The sequence below is a fragment of the Rhinatrema bivittatum genome, chromosome 8 (assembly GCF_901001135.1).
Source record: "Rhinatrema bivittatum chromosome 8, aRhiBiv1.1, whole genome shotgun sequence".
NCBI lineage: Eukaryota > Metazoa > Chordata > Amphibia > Gymnophiona > Rhinatrematidae > Rhinatrema > Rhinatrema bivittatum.
The window spans coordinates 42,535,684-42,549,804 of NC_042622.1; the positions used below are offsets into that span (position 1 = coordinate 42,535,684).

At 43.2% G+C, this 14,121-nt stretch overlaps 1 protein-coding gene across 2 annotated transcripts in view; it reads left to right on the top strand.

Moving 5' to 3' along the window:
* ZNFX1 (zinc finger NFX1-type containing 1) overlaps positions 1-14,121 on the top strand; it is a 68,116-nt gene that overhangs the window by 16,239 nt on the left and 37,756 nt on the right. The gene's annotated exons all lie outside the window — the stretch shown is intronic.

A 14,121-nucleotide genomic window follows, 5' to 3' on the forward strand; every position in this document is an offset into this window, starting at 1 on the left:
CAATTTCATTTGCCATTTGCATGCCCACTCTCCCAGTTTTGCAACGTTCTCTTGCAGTTTCTCACAATCCTCATTCGATTTAACAGCTTTGAATAATTTTGTGTCATCGGTGAATTTAATCGCCTCACTTGTCCCCATTTCCAGGTCATTTATAAATATATTAAAAAGCTGTGGTCCCAAAACAGATCCCTGGGGCGTTCAACTATTCACCTTTCTCCATTGGGAAAATTTACCACTTAGCCCTACTCTATTTTCTATCTTTGAACCAGTTCGCAGTCCACAACAGGACGCTGCCACCTATCCCATGACTTTTTAATTTCTTAAGAAATCTCTCTGGAACCCCTCAAGTAAACCCTGATGGACTGACCGCTTTAGGGGCGGATTTAGAGCGAACCCCCCCTTATGGTCATTGAAACATCTTTAAGTCCGGGGCACCGGAAACACCACCTCCGCCCGGCAGTGAAGGGATTTTCTCTTCTGTAGAGCCGGGACCAACCCGAGATGTTCTCAATAGTCAAGATCCAACAGGGAAAAACCAGGAAGGATCTAAGAATATAATACCTACGGACATTGATTTTCAAACTTCAATTGAACTGTCAGAAGATAGTGAGGCTGGAAGCCTTCAAATAGTTCCCAAAGAAGAAAGTCCATTTAAGGTTAAAACAGTTGGACTTAGAAAACAAGATACCTCGAGAACTGTTATCCTACAGCCTGGTAACATCACACTGGAAAGTCTATGGAATTTTATTGCAAAATTGGATGTTTCAATTGTTAAATTAACAGAAGAGGTTAGGGAAACAAATAATTCACTTAAGGTAAATACAGAGAAAATAGAAGGTCAGCAAAGGGAAATTAATGAACTGCATAATAGACGTGTGCAAATCGAAAAGATTCAAGAGCATCAAATTAAAACTGAAGCCGAGTTTCATAGAAAGTTCGAAAGTTTAGAAAATACTCTTAGAGCTTTGAACATAAGGGTCACTAATTTTCCTATAATAAAACAATTGGGTCCTATGGAATTGTTTAAATCTTATGTTACACAAATTCTTAAGATCCCAGATCAATGTTATCCTGTTATTGTTAGGGCTTTTTATGTTGTGTAAGGAAAAAAGAAAAAGAGGAATTAAATCAAATACAGGTATTACCAGATAGAGAATTGGAAAGGTTAGAGCAGGAACATCCTGTAGAATCATCAATCAATGTTTCTGACTTATTACAGAAATCTCAAGAAGATATAGAAATTAAAAATAGAGGTACATTGTTAATTCAGTTTGCCTTTATTACAGATAAAGATAATATCATGAAATTCTTTTTCCGTAATAGATCAAAAACGTTTTATGGACAGAAAATATGGATGTTCCCCGATTTGGTAAGGCGTACTCAACTCCATAGGAAAAATTTCTTAGCCTTTAGGAAGGATGTAGTTGACAAGGGAGGTTTTTTCCTATTAAAATACCCCTGTAGATGCGTTGTCAAATACGGGGGGAAAAATTAGTCATTTATAAATTCAGATCAGCTTAAAATTCTTCTCGGGGTTAAAATATCCGGTTAATATGGAATAGGTTAAGGGGTACCAATTGCATTTTTCCTGTACAAACTGATGTTTATTACTGAGATATTTCGCTCTGGTTTTCATGTTTGAGGATTCTCTTAATTTTCATATGTTTAGTTTAGAACAAGATTTAATATTGTAAAATTTTCTTTATAAATGCTATTTCTCTTTTGGGAAGTTTACAAATATTGTTCTGTAATTACAAAGGACAAGATATTCTTGTAATTGTTTATTTGAAAATGCATAAATAAAAAAAAAAAAAGAAATCTCTCATGAGGGACTGCCAAATGCTTTCTGGAAATCCAGATTCATTATATCAGCTGGCTCACCTTTATCCACATGTTTATTTACGCCCTCAAAAAAATGTAGCAAGTTTGTGAGGCAAGTTTTTCCTTGGCTAAATCCATGTTGGGTTTGTCCCATTAAACTATGTGTATCTATATGTTCAGCAATCATGTTCTTTATGATAATTTCTACCATTTTGCCTAGCACAGACATCAGACTCTCTGGTCTGTTGTTTCCTGGATCACCTCTTGATCCCTTTTTTAAAAACTGGTGTACATTGGCAACCCTCCAGTCTTCAGGTATCATAAATGATGTTACTGATAGTTTATATATTTCCAATAGCAGGTCCACAATTTCATTTCTCAGTTCTTTCAATACTCTGGGATGTATACCATCTGGTCCAGGTGATTTGCTACTCTTTAGCTTGCCAATTTGCCCTAGTACATCTTCCAGTTTCACTGAGATTTGTTTCAGTTTTTCTGAAACATCAGCTTTGAATTTCATTTGTGGCATGTGTGTATCTCTCACAAAAAAAGCCCTCAAACACAAACTGTGTATTCCAGTAACCAGAGTTGTAAACAATATATCACAATGTATGGTTGAAACTGGTATATCATTCATACAATCATATTCAAGCTGTCAGACTTCAGAAGGAAATATACAAATTTTGTAGGACCCTTACTCATGGAGTCAATGGAATAAACCAGACTCTTCTTGTGGTATTGGGTCCCTTTACTTTGTTTATATCTTTTTTATCAATTTTCTATTTTTACTTTTTTATATAAAGTCCAAAACTTGAAAAATGATGGAAACTCCAAGATTCGAATAGGCTTAACAATTCTTTTGTCCAGCTGAACTGATAAACAAAGTCACAGTATAAGTAATAATGATGTCACACATTCAAATATAATCACAATATTGTAACGATGATACTCAGTGTAGATGAGTATCATCGTTACAATATTGTGATTATATTATATAGGCTTAACAATTCTTTTGTCCAGCTGAACTGATAAACAAAGTCACAGTATAAGTAATAATGATGTCACATTCAAATATAATCACAATATTGTAACGATGATACTCAGTGTAGATGAGTATCATCGTTACAATATTGTGATTATATTTGAATGTGTGACATCATTATTACTTATACTGTGACTTTGTTTATCAGTTCAGCTGGACAAAAGAATTGTTAAGCCTATTCGAATCTTGGAGTTTCCATCATTTTTCAAGTTTTGGACTTTATATAAAAAAGTAAAAATAGAAAATTGATAAAAAAGATATAAACAAAGTAAAGGGACCCGATACCACAAGAAGAGTCTGGTTTATTCCATTGACTCCATGAGTAAGGGTCCTACAAAATTTGTATATTTCCTTCTGAAGTCTGACAGCTTGAATATGATTGTATGAATGATATACCAGTTTCAACCATACATTGTGATATATGTGTGTATCTCTTACATCTTCCTCCGTGAATACCGAAGCAAATACTTCATTTAGTCTTTCTGTTATGGCTTTGTCATCCCTAAGTGCCTTTTACCCCTTGATTGTCTAATGGTCCAACTGACTCCTTTGCAGGAGTGTACCTGAATACCTTTTTATTATGAGTTTTTGCTTCCATGGCAAGCTTTTTTTCCAAATTCTCTCTTTGCCTTCCTTATCAATGCTTTGCATCTTATGCTGTTTCCTGTTTTCTTCATTTGGATCCCTTTTCCATTTCTTGAAAGATGTTCTTTTAGATATTATAGCTTCTCACACCTCACTTTTTAAACATGCAGGTAGACATTTAGCCTTCCTTCTACCTTTTCTAATGCATGGAGTACATCTGTTCTGGGCTTCCAAGATGGTATTTTTAAACAACGTCCATGCCTGAGCTAAACTCTTAACCTTTACAGTTGCTCCTTTCATTTTTTTCCTAACCATTCTCCTCATTTTAGCATAATCACCTTTTTGAAAGTTAGATGCTGTTGCAGTAGATTTCTTTTTTGTGCTCCCTCCACTTATTGTCAAATTTGATAATGTTGTAATCACTATTGCCAAGTGGCTCCGACACTGGTACCTTGCGCACCAAATCCTATGTTCCACTAAGGACTAGGTCTAAAATAGTTTCCCCTCTTCTTGGTTCTTGTACCAGCTGCTCCATGAAGCAGTCATTTCTTTCATCTAGGAACTTTACCTCTCTAGAATGTCCTGATGTAACATTCACCCAGTCATCATTATAAATGTGCTGCTGATTTTGTTAGCTTCCCTAATTTCTTTTAGCGTTTCATTGTCTGTTTGTTCATTCTGGCCAGGTGGATATTAATACACCCCCACTACTATGTTATGACCTTTTTCACCTGGAATTTCTATCCATACGGATTTAACATTGCATTTTATTTCCTGCAGAGCTTTTATCCTGTTTGACTCAATGCTCTCTAACATATAGTGCCACCCCTCCACCAGTTTGATCCACCCTATCATTCTGATATAATTTGTATCCCGGTAGCATAGTGTCCCATTGGTTTTCCTCCTTTCACCAGGTCTCTGAGATGGCAATTATATCTCCTATACACTCTCTCATCTTATTTTTAGACTTCTAGCATTTGTATACAGACATTTCAAAGTATGTTTCTTGATTGTATTAACAATCTGCTGATCAGTTGATGGGGTAATTTGGAATCTTTCTGCACTTTACTTAAAGGCACCTGATCCCCTTTGGCATTTATTGCAACCTCTCTACTGGGATGCCCTATTTTCCCTGTTCTCTTAGTATCCTTCAAAGTTACATCATTCTGAACCATGTGCTTCTGAGTGACTGTCGGCTTCCCCCATCATCTAGTTTAAAAGCTGCGCTATCTCCTTTTTAAAGGTTAGAGGCAGCAGCCTGGTTCCACTCTGGTTAAGGTGGAGCCCATCCTTTTGGAGAAGGTCCCCCCTTCCCCACAATGAAGCCCAGTTCCTAACAAATCTAAAACCCTCTTCCTTGTACCATCGTCTTATCTATGCATTGAAACTCTGGAGCTCTGCCTGCCTCTGGGGTCCTGCACATGGAATGGGGAGCGTTTCTGAGAATGCTACCCTGGAGGTTCTGGATTTCAGCTTTCTACCTAAAACCCTAAATTTGGCTTCCAGAACCTCCCTCCTGCACTTTCCCAAGTCATTGGTATGCACAGTACTAAGACAGCCAGTGCTTCCCCAGCACTATCCAAAATCCTATCTATGTCATGCGTGAAGTCCGCCACCTTCACACCAGGCAGGCAAGTTACCAAGTGATCCTGACGTCCACCAGCCACCCAGCTATCAACCTTCCTAATAATTGAATCACCAACTATAACGGCCGTCCTAACCCTTCCCTCCTGGGCACATGCCCCTAGGACCTATCATCTATGTGAGAGGATACTACATCATCTTGAAGGCAAGTCCTAGCTACAGGATTTCTTCCTGCCTCATCAAGCTGATGCTCTCCTGCCAGGCGACCTTTCTCCTCCAAGGCAGCACAGGGACTGCCAGATTGGAGGTGGGATTTCTCTACTATGTCCCTGAAGGTCTCCTCTATATACCTCTCTGTCTCCTTTAGCTCCTCCAGGTCTGCCTCGTTCTCTGAGGGCTTGGAGCTCTTTGCACGTAGTGCACACATATGATCTCTTGCCAGGTGGGAGATAATCATACATGTGGCACTCAGTGCAAAAGACCGGAAAGCCTCCCTCTTGCTGCTGAACTACTTCTTGCATCATAATTTGGTTGATTTGTTATAGAGTTAACATTTCTAAGGGAGCAGGGATGTAAGCCTAACCTAAAGTGCTTCTAGTCTATAGATTTATTTTATATTTGTCTGGCAATGACCCTGAAAACACTACAATTAATCCACCTATATCTTCTTAGTTGCCCACCTTATTGACTCTTGTTTTGAATTAAATTCCTTCTGTATAAAATCTGTAGCAAATTACTCCTACCAAACACAATTACCATGTAAAATCAAAATGTATAAAACCAAATAAAAACAGATAAGGTCCAGTAAACGGATAAGGGATAGCAAGGAAGTTTAAGGTGCGCACTTCCAGTCCTCTTCTACTCAAGGGGTGTGGGACCTCTGGAAGCTGTGGCAGTGGAGTTTGAAGCCTGGATCCCTCACTGTGACCTCTGGCGGCTGGGAATGGTATGCGGATGAGCCTTCTGGTCCTCTTCTGCTACAAGGAGTGCAGGGCCTCTGGAAGCTCGGGCTTTGGAATTCGAAGCCTGGATCGCACACTGTGACCTTTGGAGTTTTTTTCCCATGGCTGCTGGGAATGGTATGCAAATGAGCCTTCTGGTCCTCTTCGGCTGTAAGGGTTCCCCGATTTGTGTATTTTGGGTAATAGGTAGAAAGTCCCTGATTGAAGTTCCTGAGGTGTGTCCATGTAAATCTGTTGGCGTAGTCCAGTGAGGAATCCCTTCAGGAGTTTGTGTAATTCCTTCTGGTATTCTCCAGTGGAGTTGGAGGGCAGGTCTTGTAAAATGTTGTGTTGGACAGTTGTCTTCTTGCTTCTCATGTACAGTCAATCTATTCATGACAACCACTGTTCTTCCTATGTCAGTTTCCTTGATAATGATGTCTGGGTTGTTTCAGAGGTCACGGATGGCTGAGGTTGTGGGAAAAGCAATGCTGTTTTTTAATTATCTCAGATTGTGTAGGGTTCCTTATGGCAGGTTCTAGCTTAGAGGAGGGAAAGGAGGGTGTTGATATCCTTGTTTAGGATATGATCCGTAAATACTTTTATCTTCTCTTCATGCCCAGCATCCAAAGCAGCTATTTGTCTAACAGTTAATTGTCCACCCAGAGCAAAGTAGCCTTTGAATAGGACAGGTTTTCATCCAAAGGGACTGTGAGCTTACATTGTGTTGCGTTTGTGCCTGTTCTCGCCCTCGCTCCACCCTCTCTACCTTTGTGGCGACTCCCTTCGGGTCTGACGGACAGATGCTGCCGCGGCTTCTGCTCGCCGCTTCTCCATGGAATCCCGGGACTGGCCTGATGCTGCGGATCCATTCGTAGTTGCTTACGCCTTACGTCATCATGTTCCTGATGACGTAAGGCGCACACGCGCGCTCCAGAGTTTGTACCGGCAAGGGCGCGAAACTCGGGGGCGTCCCCCCGTAGTGACATCATCCACTTCCAACTTAAAAGGACTTTGTTTGCAACTACGAATCGAGTTAGCACGGGGTTTGATTGCGGGGATCATTCTGACCCACTTCATCCTCCACTGCTCTGCCTCCTCAACTTACCAAGGGGTACCCACTCCTCGGAGGCCCCGCTCTCTCTTCTTGAGAGGCTTGATTGGCACACCATGTGATAGGCCGTGGTGGCGCCATCTTGTGCATGTCATTGTGCATGCCGAATTGCTCTCATAGAACATCGGTAAGCGCAGTGCGTCTGCTCTGCACATGCACTACGCACATAACATCGCGTGCATACATACGCACACAACGTCTAAGCACAGAACCAGGAAGAGCCTCGCCGTGCCCCACCTAGGCACGCAAAATCTGTGTGCATAGACATATTTAAGCACGAGCTGATGGAACACACTGTTACCACCACCAATGGCACCGGCAGCCAAGAAACAGAATCGCCTTTCTCTCTGCGCTGCTTGTGATATTAGGGCTGCACAGTCTGACCTGGATTCCAACTTATGTTAGCACTGTGAGAATGCCCAAGGAGAGTTGGCCTCTCTGTTCTTTGCTAAGCCTGGCTCCTCCCATTCAGAGGAAGGGTTAGCCACATCCTTAACTGGAAGTACTCCGGATCTGAGTACTCCCTTGACTGGATCATCCATAGGAGAGGGAAATTCAGTGGCTCCTACCCCAGTACCTTCTGGGCTAGGCATGGACCTAGCTGCCTTCTCTTAGGTGGAATTTTTCCAGGATCTGCAAGCCTTTCTACAGGCGCAGTCTACTACCTAGCTTGCCCCTGTCTGGGTGGAACCTCAGCCGGTAAGCCCTCCCTATCCCAGTCCTATCAGCAGATCTTGAGGCATACCTCGCCTTTCCAAGGGCATCCCTGGTAGGGACTCAGATGGGTCTGACAAAGAGGATGATCCATAACGAACCATGTTGCAATTTTTTCATAGAGACACATTGCTGGATTTGGTTTCCCAGACCCTGAAGATGCTGGGAGTCCCTGGGTCCAATTCTATGATGGAACCAAAGAAGAATCCCATTTTGATCTCCCTACAGAAAGCTTCTTGTTACTTTCCAGTACTGGAAACCATCCAGGAAATGATTGACCTGGAATGGGATGCCCCAGAAGCAAGTTTTAAAGGGGATGAGCGTTAGAAGTTCTACATCCACTGGATCTGGCAGTGAGAGAGTGTTTGTGTTTCCCTAAAGTGGATGTGCTTGTCTGTGCCTTCTCTAAGCAAACTATCCCAGTGGAGGGAGGAGCGGCCTTAAAGGATGCACATGATAGACAGATGGACTCCATCCTTAAACAAGCCTTTGACACAGTAGCAAAGACTGAGCAGATTGCTTCTTGTTGAGCCCTGGTAGCTCGTTCATGCCTGTTCCTCTCTCAGGAGGTGGATGACTCATGGGTAAATTCCAGAGCAATTATGGAACCCACCACTACCTTTTTAGTGGTCGCTGGCTCAGATCTAGTCCGTACTTCGGCTAGAGGAGTAGCCTCGGTGGAGACGGCCAGAAGACAGCTAAGGCTACAGAATTGGTCAGCAGATGCAACCTCCAAGGCCAGTCTTACAAACGAATGGCGGTATATAAAGAACCTCAAATAAATAAATAAATAAAATCTCTCCTTTTCGGAAGTGACTTGGAAAAGCTGGCCAGTAAATGAAGCGAATCTCCATTCTCCTGGCTACCAAAAGATAAGAGGAAGCAGTTACAATGTCCCTCGCCTATGAGGGTCCGATCCAGGCGCTCTCAGTAATTTTGCGCTTACAGAAACCTGACATTTCAGAGGTGTTGGCCCTTTGGGAGGTCTCAGTCCTTTTGCAGTCGACAGCCCAAGAGAGGGGCAGGATCAGGTTCTGGTTCATCCTGAACCCCCCAATGAAATGTTGCCAACTCACCCTCGGAACGAGGAGATAGGGGGTCGACTGCCCCTCTTCTACCAATGGTGGGTCGAGATCACTTCAGACAAATGGGTACTGGAAGACATACGAGAAGGATATGTGTTGGAATTTCACAACACTCCTCAAGATTAATTCGTGAAGTCTCCTTGCCACTCCCAGCATAAGAAGCAGCATGAGGGCTATAATCCCAGTACCTGCGCCCTAGGAAAATAAAGGGCATTATTCCATCTATTTCATTGTACCCGAGAAGGAAGGTTTCTTTCATCCTATCCTGGACCACAAGAGTGTCAACCGACATCTACAAGTGAATCATTTCCGTATGGAAACATTACGCTCTGTGATAATGGCCGTACAATCTGGAGAGTTATTAACTTTCCTTGACTTATCTGAGGCCTACATACATATTCCAATCAGTCAAGAACACCAACATTTCCTGCACTTTGCAATACTGGGCCGCCATTATCAGTTCTGGGCACTGCCCTTTGGCCTAGCCATCACACCCAGAACATTTTCCAAGATTTTGATGGTCGTAGTGGCAGCATTGAGAAAAGAGGGAATCCTGGTGCACCCGTACTTGGATGACTGGTTGATCCGGAACAAATTAGTGGAAGAGAGTCTCTGGGTGACCAACAGGGTCACCCAGAGACTTCAGGAACTCAGATGGGTAATAAACGTGGACAAGAGCAATCTCAAGTCTTTCCAGTCCTTGGAATATCTGGGCGTCTAGTTTGACACCAAGCAGGGCAAGGTTTTCCTTCCGACCACGTGGACAAGGAAATTGATGTCCCAGGTGTGTCAGTTGATGAGCGCAATATGCCCGATGGTGTGGAGCTATCTCCAAGTTCTCGGTTTGATGGCTACAATCCTGGAAATAGTACCAATTGCAAGGACAAACATGCAACCACTTCAACGATCACTGCTGTCATGTTGGAACCCACAGACAAGACTATTCAGTTCGCCTCTAGTTGCTGATGGGCGTGTGCTCTCGGCTCCAGTGTTAGCTGCAGGAAGCTCAGCTGAGCAGGGGTGTGCCCCTGTCCTCACTGAACTGGCTGGTCCTCATGACAGACATGAGTCTCCGGAGCTGGGGAGCTCATTATTAGGAACTGTTGGCCTAGGGATGTTGGACTGAAGAAGAGGCCGTCTGGAACATCAACCACCTGGAAGTCTGGGCAGTCAGATTGGCATGTCTACAATTCAGCCACAGACTCCAGGGTCGAGTGGTCCACCTGATGTTGAACAACATAACGACTCTAGCCTACATCAACCACCATGGTGGAACCAGGATCCAGCAAGTGTCACAGGAGATAGACCTCCTTATGGAATGGGCGGAAATACATTTACAAATGATTTCAGCCTCCTACATCGCAGGAAAAGACAACATCAGAGAAGACTTTCTAAGCAGGGAGAGTCTGGATCCAAGAGAGTGGGTGTTGTCAGCCAAGCCTTTCAACTGATAGTAGATCGCTGGGGCCTCCCATCCATTGACCTGCTGGCCGCATCTCACAATGTGAAAGTTCCCCGTTTCTTCAGTAGCAGAAGAGATCAGTGATCCCTGGGGATCGACGCTCTCATTCAAACCTGGCCCGAAGAAGTATTGCTATATGCCTTTCCCCTGTGGCTCCTGCTGGGCAGGGTTATTCGCAGAATTGAGCATCACAGGGGATTAGTCTTACTAGTAGCTCCAGATTGGCCCAGGCGTCCGTGGTATGTGGACATGCGGAGATTCCTGGTGGAGACCTCTCTGTGCCTCCCACTGCATAGGGACCTGCTACAACAGGGACTGGTCCTTCATGAGGATCCGACTCAATTCTGTCTTACGGTCTGGCCCTTGAGAGGGCTCGCCTGATGAAGTGAGAATATTCTGTGACAGTAATTGCCACCTTACTCCGTGCTTGGAATTTCTCTACATCCTTAGTGAATGTGCGGGTCTGAAGAGTATTTGAGGCTTGGTGTGAGGAACACGGTGTGTCCCCCATCCCCCCTCGGGCAGTCAAAATTCCACTAATTCTGTAATTTTTACAGGACGGCCTGAATAAAGGTTTGGCCCTTAACTCCTTGAAGTTGGAGGTAGCGGCTCTCTCCTGTTTCAGGGGCGAGGTGAAGGGAACCCCCCTGTCTGCTCATCCGGACATGGCCCATTTTCTGAAAGGAGTGAGGCACCTTCGGCCATCCCTATGATGGCTGGTTCCCTTGTGGAATCTTAATCTAGTATTGGAATTTTTGGAAGGGCCCTCCTTTCGACTGCTGTGCAGCTTTTCCTTGTGTTTATTAACCATGAAAACAGTGTTCCTGGTGGCCATATGCTCAGCGCATCACATCTCTGAATTGCAGGCATTGTCGTATCGGGAACCGTTCATCTGGATGACTCCAGGAGCATTACAGCTTTCTACCATTTCCATCCTTCTTGCCCAAGGTAGTTTCGGAGTTTCATGCGAATCAGGCCATTTCGTTGCCATCCTTGGATAAGCACAGAACGTAGAGGAATACTGCCTCTTCTGTCATTTGAACGTCAGTAGACTTTTGGTGCGGTATCTGGAATTTTCAAGGTGTCATATCATACAATTTGTTTGCTGTAATCTTGTAATCTTGCCAAAGGGTGGATTTGATTTAAATCAAATTAAATGAAATCACTCATCAAGAAGCTTCAAATTATCTTTTTTAAAAATCTAACCATGTTATTTATAATCAGAATAGATGCAAGGTTTCACTTATAGAAGGTAGCATACATTTTAAGGCATTTTGATATTTCTTTTTCAGGCTATTATGCACCCACGTCAGAAAACAGAATTGTAACTTGGTTGTTTTTTTCCCCCAAAGCTCACTGATGCAGACAGGTGGTTCATACATCAGGAATGTTTTATATTCACATCGCCAATAGCTGTTAGGGGTGGGTCTAAATTAAAGCTATTTTGAGAATCTTTTTGTCACACTATTGGCCTGATTCACTAAGGCTTTTCTCCCATTTTGCATCCATGGAAAAAGACCTTGATGAATCAGGTTCTATATTTAGAGGAAAAAACCACCATCACAAAAAAAAAAATCATTTCAGTTTTTCTTTTTTAATTAATACAAGCTTTGGAATTTTGACAAAAAATATGGAAGACAATTATTTTTTCAGGTGCAGTAGAAGGACTGTATGGCTCACCTGACCTATGTAGACACATATATAGGGAGACAGTAGGGCTGATAGTTAAGTCGTCAAGCCTGTCCTCTCTCACCTCCGTATAGTATCTTAACAAGGATGTAATCAGGAGACGAAAAAAATCTAGAGTTTGAGGAATCTTGATGGAATTTTCTAGACTGAGCACTGGGACCAGGGCTGTCCTTGGGAGAGGGCGGCAAATCAGGGAGGCTGCTCCCAGGCCCCGCACCACTGCGGAAGCCTCATCCCCACATCATTTTCTGTCCCTGAGCAATTTGCAGCAGTGACACGGTAGCCAAGAGTCTGAAAAAGGATGCCCCCACTTGCTTTGCGACATTTTTAGGAGGAAGGGAAAGTGTTCTCCAATTTTGGGTGTGGGCCAACTCTGGCAGATTTGCCTGGACCTCGACCCACCCCAAGGGTTAGCCTTGACTGGACCCAGTGTAGAGCAGCTTTCTTTAGTCTTTACTAGTCTATAGGGAGTCTGTTTATATGTTGGTATTGTACATCAGAATGAAGTAATTTATAAGAACTAAACACTCTGACATTCATCCTTGAATATAGTCCATAGCCTGTTGTGACCAGGCCTGGATTTGTCACTAGGCACGTTAGGCCGGGAAGGGGTGGTGGGGGCGGTCAGCAGGCTGACTGAGTGATTTACTGCCTTCTCACCCCATCCCTAGTCTCTTTCCCTTCCCGGACATCTCCTTCCTATATGGGGGGGGTGGGGATGCGGTAGCACCATCAGTGCCTAGGGACAACAAAATTCCAAGTCCATCACTGGTTCTGACCTATTTATAAACCTTTTATATATATATATATATATATATGTTACATGATTCGATTATTTTATTATTATTTTTATTATAACTCCAAGTGATTTGCAGAAACAACAATAATCACATATAATCGAGTCACAACATTATAAAAACACAACAGAGCAGTTTAACCCAATTTTGTGAAAAGGGAAATATTAATATATTTCAAATAGCAAGAACAAAATCCACCTGGATGAATAAATGACGATGAATTCCCTCTTTGGTTGCACTAGGTGGCTATATTCAGCAGTCCCTGCAGCATAGTCACAAATGGTCAGGTTTAGGGAATAGCCACTGCCATTAACTGCATCAGTAGCATGGGATCTTCTTGGTGTTTGGGTAATTGCCAGGTTCTTGTGGCCTGGTTTGGCCTCTGTTGGAAACAGGTTGCTGGGCTTGATGGACCTTTGGTCTGACCCAGCATGGCAATTTCTTATGTTCTTAAGACATTAGCCAGCTAGTGCAGAAATTCTGGCACAAGCCAGCTGACTTTGGGCTTCATTTACTAAGCGTTTTCCAGCATAGACATAGAATAGGAGAAAATCGGGCCTTTAGCCGGCTGTCCCTAGGTATAGAGATAGCTGGCGTAAATCTAGTCGGCTATCCCTCTGCATCAGTACCTAACAATTTCCCTCCATCCCTACGCCTCATACCCAATCTAAAAGAAAAAACAGGTAAATAAACCTGACCCCATCAGCCCTCTCCCAGTTCCCCAGGCTGATGGGAGCCAAGGCTGTGTCCTGCTGATTTGGCATTAGAAACTTTTGGAGGTGAGAGAAGAAAGAGATTGGGGAGCATCTTATTTATTTATTTATTTAGATTGGGGGGGGGGGGGGTTGTCAGGGTTTGTTTTTTTTTTGTAAAATTTAGATTGGGCAAGGAAGATCAGGGACCTGTTGGAAGTCTTTTTTTTTTTTTTTTAGATTGGGCAGGAAGGGAGGGTATGATTGTGGATTGGGAGGGGGCACTGCAGATCAGCTAAGGAGGGAGGGAAGTGACTGCAGAATTTGGGGTGTAGGGCTGGTTTCATTGACAAGTCAGGCTGCCAAGGTTGGAGGGATGCAATTGCAGAGTTGGGGGAAGGGGGAAGTTAATTTTAGCATGGATGGAACCACTAGGGTAAATACTCACTAAGCCATTCAGTAGCCAGACACTCAACTTAATTTGAGCTGGCTCAGTTAAGTTAGGATTATTTTTAGCCATAACGCTGTTGGGTAGGTTGTGGCTGAAAATTTATCTAAATTTTACTGGCTAGACATAGCTGGCTGTTGTGGCCAC